Raw genomic sequence first — 12,930 nt, forward strand, 5'->3', positions numbered from 1 at the left:
TGGGGCCTCCCTACCAGCTCTCTTCGTGGCTGCTTTCCTCAAACTCAACAGCTACGCCAGTGGAAACTATAATGATAGTCATGCTGGAACAATGGCACACTTAACTGTGCTGACCACCTGTCGCCTGTCCCACTTCAGTTTGTTGACAAGCACAAAGTCTCCATGAGCTTTCAGAACTGGATGCCTGATGTCAATGCTGAGATTTCTCTAGGACAACGGGATAGTGAAGAGCATTGGCTTTTCCCTTTTCCCCAAACACCCTCATGCCAAAGCCCACCCAGCACACTGAAAATTGGAATTACATTTTGCCGATTATATGACCACTTGGGAAATCTGGAAAATAAACGAGATGTTTGTCAATCACTCTGAGCATCTCAGAAAACAAGCACTGCTGGAGGGGAAAAGGATTTTCATTAAAAGAGCCTTTCCAGGGTTCTAAACCAAACTCGAATTTTTCCCTGGGTTTGGCACATAAAAGAGAAGGGAGTTTGCTCACCTTCTACAAAAAAATAATTCTTTCAGATCACAGTCTTCGTGGTCTATGAGAGATATAAGTTTATCCTTCCACTAGAAAGTTCCTTCTGCCTTTAACTTCCTAATTTTATATTTGTAGCTGATGGATATAAAGTCTGAAGAGGTGTTGTCTGGGTGAGAATAAATTAAGCTATAAATCCTCAGAAATCCTTCCTCCCACAATGATATTACATAACCAGGTAGCAGGTTTCTAGACTGATTTCCTTAACCACTGACTCCAACGCCTAACCATAAACTTTGTGAATCACAGGCACTAATATCCAGCTTGCAATCGAGCTGTAGCTTTGCGCCTTCACCTTGGAACGCTTGGCACAGTCCTTAGAACGCTTTTTCTAAGCACTGGGTTTGAGACCGAGTCCTACATTCTGTGCATGTTTTTTCAAAGGCATCAGTAAACTCCATGATTATCAGTTACTCTCAGCTGATGATGAGAAAAGATTATCAAAAGTACAGTTATTTAAATCCCTTTGATGCAGACTTTGAAACAGTCCATGAACCAAATCTCATCATGATAGGTTTCAGAGGAAGTGTAAGAATTGTGTATGATTAAAGTGACTTAGTTTCCAACAGTCACTGTAAATTCCAGAAATGAAACTAGTAAATTCTGTCACATAGGGTGAAAAAAATAGACTGAGAATATACCCCTTCTACAACTTGGCCCCCTATCCACCTTTCCACATTCTAGACTTATCGCCTGCTACCCTCACCTACCCTGTCTTGCCTTCCACCTTCTCAAATTCATTCCTACCTTTGAATGAATCCAACCCATTTCCATTTAAGACCCACCAAAAGTCCTATGTGCTAGGTACTTACGGCTCAAATCCCATATCTTCCGTAAGCCTTCTCAGACCTAATCACTTAGAATTAGTCTCTCCTCCTCTGTACTTTCGGAATACATTGTCTTTACCAGAATTGGAGCCTTTATCACAGTTCAGGTGGGCTTACTTGTGTATCTTTCTCGTAATTTGTGAGCTCTGACTCAAAAATTTACTATGTGTCATTTTTCTTTCCTTCCCAACACGTGACATACTACATGCCCAAATAAATGTTGAAAATGGAATGGGATGGAAAGGAATAGAAGCAGCTCCAGAGAGAGACAGTTTCACAGGCACAGGTTAAGCAGCTAATACAGCTTTTCCAAAGGCCCAGTGATTCTGCAACGTAGCACAATGTCTCCAGATCACAGGACCCCAAAGACAGGGGAGAAATGTCCTTAGAACAATGACATAGAGAAGCATAAAAGGACAGGGGATCCAGCTAAGGGGACACTTCAGCAAGAACCAGGGTGCACTCACTCTCCCAGAATTGCCTCAAATCTCCTATTCTTGCCAGAAAAAATCTACTAAGTCTGCCACTGAATCTTCCCTAGCCCAATGCAAAGTGGTAAACTGTGACGCTCCCCCTACCACATACTATAATAAAAGAATAAGTCGTGTTTAAAGCTCGTCCATACACATTACCACATTCCATTCTCATGAACCTTGTGAGGTGTGCAGGGTAGTTGTTTCTCATCTGATAGATGAAGAGAACCTCAGAGGTTAAATAATTTTCCAAAGGTCACATAGGTAGTTTATGGCAGAGCTGGAACGGTAACTCAGGTCCTTTTTGATTTATTATTGGAGGTGCCAACTACACGCCCACTTTGGTAGGAATAAGATTTCCAAGCCTTGACTGCCCTTTACTATTTCTACTCCAAACATTTTGGGTTGGGGTGGGGAGAGCAGCAAGGAGTTCCAGATGTGGAAGCAGGGAAAGCTCAGGTAAGGCAAGGGGGGGGGGGGGGGGGGGGGGGGGAGCGAGCCCCCGGGGCGGCTGGATTTATTGTGTCCGGGAAGTTCAGATTTCTGTAGACGCTCTTCCTCTAGAAGCAGATTGTTCTTTTCAGACAAATCCTTCAAAGATAATTAGTAATTGTAATTATCCAAGTCAAGTAAAAGTACAGGGCTGCATGCTGGAGTGCAGGAAGGGGAGAGTTCCTAGAAACCATTCAGGAGTCATTGCTCCAGTGAGGGTGGAGAAGGGACTGCCCATTTCTCAGAAAGAAAGAAAAAGTTGAGGTCCTTTGAGCTTTCAAAATATGCCTCTTGGAACATTTGATCTTGAGACAAAGTACAAACATCCCCTTGAATGAGGTCCAGGACGTTCGGCCACAGGCAGTAGCCACTTTTCATGGACAAGATTTGCTGACAAGTATGCCTAATTCAATGTTGTCACATTTTATGGGAATTAACCAAATACTAGGGTCATATGCTAATGATAGGCTGGAAAAGAAAGATGTTCCAAAATGCAAGGCAAGTTTGTTCATAAAAACTTTTTGACTCTTTGGCATTTAGTATAGGGTGGGGTGGGTGGGCACGTACATAAAGCAAACATGTAACAGAGGTAAATGATACATCTGATAACAAGAAACAAAATACATGTTATTTCTGCAAGAGATTTTTACAATGCTGAATTAGTCCTCGAAGGGAATAGGTGAAGAAAAAGCAAAAGACTGAAGGCAAACCAGAAGAACCCAAGAGAGCCCTAAGGTGGAGGGAAAAGAGAAATCAGACCAAAATGATGGAAAGAGATGAGTGGAAACTGAGAGAGACAGAAAAAAAGCAAGGCTCTGCAAATACCAATATGTGCTCATCCTAAAAAGATTTTTACCTTTTAACCTAGGTTGTAAGAGTACCGTTTCATAAATTTATCTTAATTTTAATTTTTAATTTTTAAATTTTATTTTAAATATTATTCCATTTTTCTTCAGTAGGTTTAAAATATATGAAGAGTTGGGTTTTCCAAGTAGGAAATATTATAATACATAATTTACTAAGATGATGGGACAGTGAACAATTTTTAAGTTTAGGAAATTCTAATGTTGTTTGGAATATGCTTGTGTGCATATATATGTGTATGTGTGTGTATATATAATATATATAATATATATACACACATATATATTTTTATATATTGTATATAGTAAAAAGTATAAAAGTATGTGTATGTATATACATACATGCATACATATTTATAGTTTTCTTTAAGAATACTGGCAAAGACCTAGAGACATTCAGCAGGTTGTGAACCTTGGGGTGACTAGGCTAGATAGAATAATAATTTAGCTAAGGAGCCAAACTGTTGAGAAGAATAAATGACTAGGTTGCTATGAGAATTTTCTCCTGGCTGATCCAAAAAGACAGATATAGGGAACTACAGAAAGTGAGACCTTGTCCTCACTCACACCACACCCACCACCTTCAGATGTGAGCCCCTAGGAGGTGGAGGACGAGAGAGCTGAGCCTTCCATTTGGAAGAGGAGTCTTTGGAAAACTGTGGGCCACAGCAAATTAAAAGAGCCAAACACAAAACCACTACCTCCTTTCTGATAAAGAAGAAGAAAGTAAAGACTTTGTTACACAGGGTTGCTGCATAGAGGGTGCATGCATGTGTGTGTTTTAACGCAAAGTTAAATCAAGTTCTAAATTACTGTCAGACAAGAGGAGCCTAGAAGCAAATTTTTGACTCTGAAAAAAAATCCAAATGAATTGCATTTTATCCAAAGTAATAAATCCATTACTATTTATTTATTATTACTTCTTCCCTACTTAAAAGAGAGAGAGGGAATTTGATATAGCTTTTCATTAAAAGCAGGCATAAATACTGTTGAAACAGAAATTAAAACCAGAAAAGGAGAAAGAGACAAATATCCTGACCACAAAGGATAATAGACTTACCATGACTGAGCTCCACGCTTGGCCCCAAGCTTCTTGGCAGTCAAGACCAAAAGGAAAACACAGTGAGTTATATAACGCCAATGAAAGAAAGCATACAAATACTTCAAGGGAGAAAACCTTTGTCTCTGGAAGTAAATTTTCCAAAAAGCATTCACCACTAGAATAAATAATGATTGGTAACAGTTGAAGTCTCATGGCAGGAGCTGCTTGCATTTGTATTTCTTAGAGTGCTAGACTGTATCTTAGCATAAATTTATTTTTCAGCTCTTCCTTATGACAGGTTAATAAGTATGTTAGTGATGCTACAAACGTATTTTTGTGAAAAAATATATAAGAATATGAACAATATGTTAAAGTCTTACTTTCTCTCAGTTATTCAAAAGCAAATTTTACCACTTTAACCAAAGCTAGATGCCAGTCCATGGTGGTATCCAGTAGAATTGGTTTTCATCTTCAAAGGATATCAGGAACTGTCTCTATCTTCATAAATAAGCATTCTCCAAGGAATAATAGTGCTAATGGGATTTTAAGATACCCTGGATATTGTACCATAGCGCAAAGCTTTTGGGAGTGCAGCGGATTTGTTTCCATTTTAATGTCAGAAGTAGAGGAGTGCGTTTATTCTTCTTTGGAATGATGGAGAGAAGTGTCTTTGCAAACGCATAACACTGGCACATGGGAAAAGCTTATAGGAAAGATTAAGAAGTGAACGATAAAGGCTTATACCAAGAGATAAAACAAGGGAATGTAGCTATCAAGGGAAAGAGTGCCAACAGACACTTATGAAGGACATGAAAAAGAGGTCCAGGTGGATTTTCAAGGAAAACGTGAATTTTAGAAAATTACTGAAAATCTTGCTTTAAAAGCAGAACTGAGGAACAAATAGGAAAAATAACTTACAGAGACTACGGAAATTTTGGCTATCCAAGGGGTTACTTAGAGTTTAAGAAAAGGTGCATAATTCTAGAACATATAATATATCAAGTTTATGTTCTGTAAGAACAGGAATAATTCCAACCACATGAGGATTTAAAGTCTTAGGACTATTGCCACCATAGCCAAACAAAATGGAAAGAAAAGGGATACTATAGCTGATTTGGTACAAAAATAAGGAAAGAAAAAGAGAGAGACAAGACAAAAAGCAGCAACATAGATAAAAAGAGCATGGATTTGGAGTTGGACTCACTTGGATGTAAACGCCTTTTTACCATTCACTGGCTCTGTGATATGGGATAAGTTACAAAATTTCTCCAAGCCTCAGTTCCTCATTCGCAAAATAAGGATAACAGAACTATGAGGTGACTGAAATGGAATTATACGAAAAACACTCAGCACAGTGCCTTCCACAAATATTACTGATGTATTTATAGAGACCGGAGGTGGGGAGAGGGCGGGGGAGAGAGAGACAGAGAGAGAAAGGGATAAAAGGAAGGAAGGGTGAAAGGGAGGGAAGGAGGGAGAGAGAGGAAGGAAGGAGAGAAGGGAGGGAGGGAGGAAGAAGGAAAGAAAGGAAAGGAAAGGAAGAAAGGAAGAAAAGAAAGAAAGAAAAGAAGGAAGGAAGAAAAAGAAAGAAATCCCCACTTAGGGAGCTTGCAAAGAAATACAGCCAGCCAAATAAAATAGAGGAGAAAACCATGCTGTCATATACTGCTGGATGTCTTAGAGTAGAAATGCCCCTTAGAGATTATTGAATTCAACTCCAATTTCATAGATAGTTAAACTGAGACCCAAAGCGGTACTAACTCAAGGTCACATTATAAGTTTGCAATAAATCTCTTCTCTGGAAAAAAAAATCTATTATGGTTATTTTAGGAGAGAAAATAAATATCAGGCAAAGTTGGGTGATTTATTTACAGCCATAAGTAGGGGATGAGCACTAGCCCTGGCTGGCCTAAATTTCCAAAATTTATTACCTGAATTTTTTACTTGCTTCTGGTCTGGTCACTTAAGACTTTCTCCTAAATTTAATGAATACTGTTTCATATTCTAGTTAAACATAAACATAAAGAATCTATTAAACATTTTATTCATTATAAGACTGCCAAGACCGAGCACGTAGCTCTTTGGAGTAAATAATTATTACCTCTTTGTTACTTTAACCACATCCTTGAAGACAATTTAGCCCAGACATGTCAATTAATACCAGAATCGTTCATTCTTGGCAGCCAGTGTTTCTTGTTACCTTTTCCTTTAGCCAAATCCCAGCAGCTATAATCACAGAGATCCTTTTCAATGTCCTATAACCTGGTTGTTATTTCAAATTGTAGCCAGAAAGAGTATTTCTCAATAGAAAAAAAAATTTTTCCAAGGAAAGAAACGATGTGTTCCAGCCAATGAGGCATATTGTTGAATACTTGCAGAGAGTGTAAGAATATGTCTCCGTTCTTTCTTTTATTGTTTCAAAGCCCAAATCACTAAAAAATACTTGCAATGAGATTTTGATTTATGTTCATTTTTTACATCAGCATATGCCAAAAGATCTATTCAGGTTGACTTCATCTTAGGAAAATGGCAGAGCTATTTGGTTCTACTTTCTAACCAGATTTCTTGAACTTTCACTTGGTGACCACTATCAATCTGATTTCAATCCACAAACACCAGCTATAAGATGTTTTTAGGCCCCTTTAAATCTTTACAGAGAAGTGTCAGATAGATTCCCCTATCTTCCCAAAGAAGTTTAGCATTTAAAAGAGGAGATAAATAGTTTAAATGACAATGACCAACACAAGAAAAGCCATCATTCTGCCAACTACTAAAGAAGTAATTTAGTCAATAAATACTGAGTTAAGAGGAAGCATGTATGGGGCCGGCCCCGGGCCCTGTGGCCGCGTGGTTAAGTTCTCCAGCTCCGCTTCGGGGGCCCAGGGTTTCGCTGGTTGGGATCCTGGGCGTGGACATGGCACCACTCATCAGGCCATGTTGAGGCGGCATCCCACATGCCACAACTAGAAGGACCTACAACTAAGATATACAACTATGTACTGGGGGGATTTGGGGACATAAAGCAGAAAAAAAAAAAAAAAGATTGGCAACAGTTGTTAGCTCAGGTGCCAATGTTTCAAAAAAAAAAGAATCAATCATGAAGCACTTAAAATTCACACATGACTAGTTCATATCCCAGAATCTCTGGGAGAGGGTCATGAACACGTACGTTTGAAAACCTCCACAGTTCTTTGTACTGTGACATGAGGGTTGAAAATCACTAACCAATGATGAGACTGATCAGTAGAGCTACAGCTTGAAGTCTGGAAAAAGGAAATGGAACCTTCAGAGTTGGAGTCACCTTGTAGAATAGAGCTCACTTTCTTGGATGAAACAACCCCAGCAAATATAGAGAGGTGTTAGGATAGCAAAGACCAGAAATGGATTTCAAGGCAAAATCAGGGGTCTTGGACAAGAAAGTAATGAGAAAAAGAAGAGGCATTATGGTTTGGACCAGCAGTTCTGTGGATGTGATCCCCAGCAGCTTCAGTATCACCTGGAAACTTAAAAATGCAAAATTCCTCAACCACATCTGACTTACTGAATCCAAAACTCTGGTGGTGGGGCCCAGCAATGTGTGTTTTAACAAATCCCCAGGGTGGTGATGATGCATACTAAAGTTAAAGAACCACTGGTCAAGAGTCTGAGAACGGACTGAAGGAGAGAACCTAAGTACGGTAAAGGATGTCTGGAGGCCTTAGAATGTTTCCAAGATCTCACGGAAATCTCATTAATTAACCATGCCCTATAGTTCTAAGGGAGATTCATCTAATACTAAAGAATTGATATTACACACACAGGATTCTCTGGCAGCAATGCAACAAAGTTAGAAATCAATAACAAAATGTCTGTAAAAAATACAATTAGAAACTAAAAACTATACTTCTAAATAATTCATTGAAGAAATAAAAATTATACTGGAAATTATAAAATGCTTAGAACTGAAAGTCGACAAAAAATACTACATATAAAACTTGCACAATGCCAATAAAGTGATGCTTAAAGGAGCAAGCTTAATCTTAAATAGGTACATTAGAAAAGATCAGGATTAAAAATTAATGAATTAAGATTCCAAACATACATGGAATACAATATGCCTTTTTCTAAAATTTACCAAAATTAACCGGAAAAGAAAGACTGAACCTGAATAGACTTGCAATCATAATATCAAGGGTTCTCAACTGGGCACCCCAGACCGGAAATAACATCCCTTGGGAACTTGTTAGTAATGTGAATTCTCAGACCCCACTCACCCCTACTGAATCTGGGGGTGGGGCCTAGCAATCTGTGTTTTAATAAATCCTCCAGGTGATTCTGGTGCAACTAAAACCATAAAGCCCACACTACAAAGGAAGTTACTAAAATCGTTTCAGTTATTTTTATCTCTGATTAACACCTGAGATCTCCCTTATAACCACTATGAGGTTTGAATGGGTTTTCACAGGTGAAATTAGTGATAGTCATGATAATATGGATTGACTGAAATATTTCACTCCCACTTGGCACGAAGATAGTATAAAAGTCTGGTACACCCTGGAGACTATGCACTTCAGAATGGTACCCTAGCCAAGATCTCTTATTGGACCTGTGTCCAGCCTTGAATTCAGGGGATTCTAGTTGTCTGAATGGTGCCTCAAAATATTGTCATTTGCCTCAATGACATTTTCCAACAAGCTGTGGTCAGGACACCTAAAAGGACAAAGATTTGGTATTTTTGTACTCTTTTTGTGCCTGCTTTCTAGCAAGTGTTGTGCATGTGTCAGAATTTGCTCTGAAACTTGCTTTCATTATAACCTGGTAGTGAGACAGTGGAGGAATGGCAAACTCCCACTTGCCTCTCTTGGTGGCTATGATTATCTACCAAAAAGAAGCTAAAAGTCGTACATGACCAGTTAGTCTGGGCTGGTTCACATTAAGTGGATTTAAGAGAGAATGGGAAAAGAGAACTTGGAGACAATGAGTAAAGACAATTCTCTCAAAAAACTTTGTAAAAGGGCCATGACAGGCGACAGGGATGAGTAGGAGTGAACTCAAGAAGGATTTTTGCATTCTTTCTGAGTAGTTAATAAAATAATCCTGCTATCTTTTTTCCTTTTTTTTCCAATATTCCCCCAATACCTTGAAAGTATCACAAAGAAAACAAATTGAAAGCTTGTGATACTCAAGAAACACATTAAGGTGTTTTAAATTCATTCACATTTTATTCTATTATAGTCTATATTTGAGCACATATGCAAACTATTTATTATTACAAAGAGTTTGGCAAATTAGGAAGTATGTTTAGACCAGTAAAATCAGTTGTATTTTTTATTAAGTTTTAAAAATCTTTTTTTAGGGGCTGGCCCCATGGCCGAGTGGTTAACTTCCTATGCTCTGCTTCGGTGGCCCGGGGTTTCGCCGGTTTGGATCCTGAGTGCGGACATGGCACTGCTCATCAAGCCATGCTGAGGTGGCATCCCACATGCCACAACTAGAAGGACCCACAACTAAAATATACAGCTATGTATCGGGGGGGGGGGGGGGGGGGGGGGGGGGGAAAAGGAAAAAAAAAAATCTTTAAAAAAAAATCTTTTTTTAAAGGTGTACTTTTTGGTGAGGAAGATTGGCCCTGAGCTCACATCTGTTGCCAATCTTCCTCTTTTTTTTTTCTCCCCAAAGCCCCAGTACATAGTTGTATATCCTAGTTGTAAGTCCTTCTAGTTCTTCTGTGTGGGATGCCTCCATAGCGTGGCTTGATGAGCAGTGTGTAGGTCTGCCCCCAGGTTCCAAACCTGTGAACCCTGGGCCCCGAAGTGGAGCACGTGAAATTAACCACTATGCCACCAGGCCAGCCCTCAACATCAGTTTTTAAACTTTTAACATTTTAGCCACTGAAAAACAGGACAGCCTTGGGCTTTCTGTTCAGCATCTGTTGTTCTGTTCCACTTCTGTGAAATGCCATTCCCCTTTAACTATCACAAACAAACCTTCAACAATATTTGTTCTTTGGAGCATTTTTTTTCCATAATTTCAGGTCACAGGAAGGTTGGATAGGAGAGAGGGACGTTTTGTTAATGAATTCTTCTCTTTTTCCAAAGGCTTAATTCTAATCCATTAGAATGCTTAATTTTCTTCTGCAATAAATATACCCCAAGGTTATTTTCCCTGGTGAAGTCGCTGGGCACAAATAAATCCTGAGTTTTCATGGCCTGACTTCAGAATTTTTCCTTTTACAATTCCCAGCCTGGCAGAATTCTCAAATTAAAGACTGACTCACACAGACTGCCAAATTGGGCATTCTGATGAGAAGAATTCGTCTCTTCAGCTGACACCAAGTATTGTAAGGACCTAACCAAGGAAAGGTGAGTCCTAAATATCTATGCTAGAGAAAAGTCTTAGTCAGCCAAAGTAAATTAAGGATATTTAGACCAGGCACATTCTAAACATTTCTAACCCACTATCCAGATGTTTCTATGAAAACAACTCCAAATTAGTTCCTTTTAGGAAGCATAATTTTGAAACACTGATGAAAACAACCTCAATTTTTTATCAGATCTAATGAATTGTTCTAGTTTATTAAACAAAGAATTTATTATTCTGCCTTTATCTTTTTCTCTTACAAAAGATCTCATTTTAATAATAAAAATAATAAATATTTGAATTCAAGTTGTCCTCTCTTTAAGGAAGTCAACAATTCTATTCATTTTTTTAATCTAGTCTTTGTTTAAAGATAATCATTGGTAAGGTATAAGAATACTTAATACTAATTTACTTTTACCTAACTTCGGTTTCTTTTTTTTTCAAGATTGGCACCTGAGCTAACATCTCTTGCCAATCTTCTTCTTTTTTTCTTCTTCTTCTCTTTCTTCTCCCCAAAGCTCCCAGTACATATTTTAGGTCCCTCTGGTTGTGCTATGTGGGACGCCACCTCAGCATGGCCTGATGAGCGGTGCCATGTCCACACCCAGGATCCAAACCAGCAAAACCCTGGGCCGCAGAAGCAGAGCTCACGAACTTAACCACTCGGCCACAGGGCCGGCCCCTCACTTCGGTTTCTTAAAGGACCTTCACGTTCATTCTCTCAAAATCTATGAGATAGGGATGTGCAGAAGTTATTGCCATTTTGTAGATGTGGAAACTGAGGTTCAGAAATGTAAGGGACTTGCTTAAGTTCCCACAGCTAGTAAGTGCTAAAGGCAAGACCCACTTATAAGACTCCAAACTCCAAACCCAATGGTCCTTTCATGACATCATTTATGTTCCATTTGAGTATCTGAGCAGAAGACAGTGGATCCACCAGTACTGTCCCTGTTTCCAAGGGCTTACGTATCAATCTTTTTCAGTGGACTTTGTGATTGAATTCCAGGCTGGCCTTACTGAAGGCCTACCACAAAGACCACAGAATTTTAATTTAAAAAAAAAAAACTTTCAATGCTCAAATAAGCTCATGGTTCAAACATAATAAGTAGACGAAAGATTTGGACGTGATTAAAAGAAATATTTCTAGGCAATACTGCATTTATACCATAATGTTAAACAATAAAAACACTCTAATATTAACTAATGAACAGAGAGAAAAAAAGTGTTATGTTTGTTAGAAAAGCAACTAAGCAAGAGTCTAATAAAGGAATAGCAATTGCTATCCAGAGCCCATAAAACCTTCTGTTCAAGGTGACAGACTAAACACATGTGTTTACTTTTCATTCTTTCCCAAACCCTATTTAAAAATATAAAGAGATATTTTTTAAACAATGAATCCCTAACAGCACTGGAAACGAGAAAAAGTATAATCAGTAGACCCAAAATTTTGAGGAAATAAAAAGCAGATGGGATCAGACTGATGGAAAATCCAAACCAGAGAAGACTGCAACATCCAATAGGTGTGGGAAAGACAGCTGTAAGCGAGACGTTCATCCCTAAGGACTCTGCCAGGAAGAAACTGTAAGCTGAATCCACAAATGTAGGGGGAAGAGTGAATGATGAGGAGATTGTCAAAGTAATAAAGAAATATCTATGAAACAGCTGAGCCCGCTGTGTCCCCTCTTCTCCCTGTCTATGGAAATCTTCTGTCTGGGGTGTTTGCTTCCAGAGGCTCTAATTGGGCAGGGCTCCTAGCACAGGGCAAGAAACGGAAGCACAGCCAAGTCTGAGGTAACTCCAGACTTCCACAGTGGACACACACACACAGAGAAGGAAGTGACTTCCACACCCAAATATTCCTTGCACTGGCAATCCTGGGGTCTCTCAGCCTGCACATCTGCTCCCAGCTAACACAGTCTAAAAGAAAACGTGTCTACTTACACAGAAATTTTTAAATTCGAGATGAGATGCTATGTTCCTAGAAAACTTAAATATTTATAGTTCCAGAAGAAGTTGCAAACCCAAACTGGATAATAATCATAGCATAAATTAAATATATAGGGGGAAATACATGGCCCCCAAAAGGTACTAGGCCCAGACTGTTTTACAGGAGAATTTGTCTCAATAAAATTAATAGTCTCAATTTTATTTAAATTGTCCCTAGACATATAAAACAAAAAAAGAAGACTCCTAACTAGCTAGCACAAACACATACGTACATAACAAACGCTACTAGCTGCCTTCTATGGGCCATATCCTTCTTGCCAATGATTATGTTTACACAGCATTGTTTTTAATGCTAAATGTAAATGTTATGAAACCAAACATCCATTCTCCCATTACTACAATCTCTGCTTCT

At 38.8% G+C, this 12,930-nt stretch overlaps 1 protein-coding gene across 3 annotated transcripts in view; it reads left to right on the plus strand.

Moving 5' to 3' along the window:
* The first annotated feature begins 2,197 nt into the window (after window positions 1-2,197).
* Window positions 2,198-12,930, plus strand: part of EDNRA (endothelin receptor type A) — an 80,272-nt gene continuing 69,539 nt past the window's right edge. For all 3 annotated transcript variants that reach the window (XM_046657057.1, XM_046657059.1, XM_046657060.1), the window contains exons 1-2: window positions 2,198-2,294; window positions 10,455-10,573. The gene's annotated coding sequence lies outside the window, so the exon portion shown is untranslated. The remainder of the gene's footprint in view (window positions 2,295-10,454; window positions 10,574-12,930) is intronic.

This window comes from Equus quagga, chromosome 3 (genome assembly GCF_021613505.1).
Source record: "Equus quagga isolate Etosha38 chromosome 3, UCLA_HA_Equagga_1.0, whole genome shotgun sequence".
NCBI lineage: Eukaryota > Metazoa > Chordata > Mammalia > Perissodactyla > Equidae > Equus > Equus quagga.